General features: G+C 41.2%; 1 long non-coding RNA gene across 1 annotated transcript; it reads left to right on the plus strand.

Annotated features, from left to right (window-relative positions):
* Nucleotides 1-6: 6 nt before the first annotated feature.
* LOC106936467 (uncharacterized) lies at nt 7-785 on the plus strand. The gene is made up of 2 exons (XR_001422140.1): nt 7-231; nt 301-785. It is a non-coding gene; the product is annotated as an uncharacterized LOC106936467 (long non-coding RNA).
* Nucleotides 786-915: the final 130 nt, after the last annotated feature.

A 915-nucleotide genomic window follows, 5' to 3' on the forward strand; every position in this document is an offset into this window, starting at 1 on the left:
AGGTGTAACCCAAGTGAAATGTTGAGTTCCATTTTCTGGTTCGCTACTATTGCCCTCCAAAATCTCGCGGTAGTTTGATTATATAACTGCAATTCTCGCGAGATTTACTAAGCAGCCAATCATTGTTGAGCGTTTGAGTCACATGTACCACCGTCAGCTCATTTGTTGGGTATATTAGCTGGAGCAAAAAGCATGGAGGGTTAGAACAAGTTTGGGAGAGCAGAGCTGCAGGTCGGTTAAGCGCAACATTCTGTTTTTCTTTAACCTTGTATGATGCTGATAAGATTGTACTAACTTTAGGAGTCTCCGATCGTAAGCTGAGGGATAAAGAAACACAAAACCGCTTGCATGCCTTATGAACTGCGGAATTGGCCAGGTTCGATGGCGAGCTGAAGAATCAGGTCCAAGAGCCTAAAGGATTTCACCTGTGGTGTTGAGATTTGGTTTCCCCACCAGGCTGGTGGGAGGCTTCCTGCAGCCCATGAACAAAGTTGTTCCCACTCTGATCTGACTTTTGTCAGCATATGAACTGTAACAGGCGCTCTAAACTCACCCGATCCTGTTGAACGAACCGCCTCAGTTCAGGGGGGTTTTATGAACTGAATGGTGTGGCTTGTTACTGGAACTGTGGAACTGACTTGTTGTTGTTTTTGTTTTTTGTTAATTTTGTTTTCTTTGTGTATTATTTCCTTTTATTTTAATATGGCCATTTAAATGTTTTTTTCCCTTTCTTATTGTAATGTAAATAATTAATCACTGTGAATACAAGGCACTCGCATCTGCAACTTCTAGTCTGTCTACTCCTTCCTGAGCCGTATCTAGACTTCTAAGAACTAGCCCATTGACTTTGTTGGTCATGATCTATTTTTAATTATCTAGAAATATAGTATACTGGTTACACAGATATGCTACACA

The sequence above is a fragment of the Poecilia latipinna genome, unplaced genomic scaffold (genome assembly GCF_001443285.1).
Source record: "Poecilia latipinna isolate Pla-1442-1.1 unplaced genomic scaffold, P_latipinna-1.0 Scaffold2152, whole genome shotgun sequence".
NCBI classification, from domain to species: domain Eukaryota; kingdom Metazoa; phylum Chordata; class Actinopteri; order Cyprinodontiformes; family Poeciliidae; genus Poecilia; species Poecilia latipinna.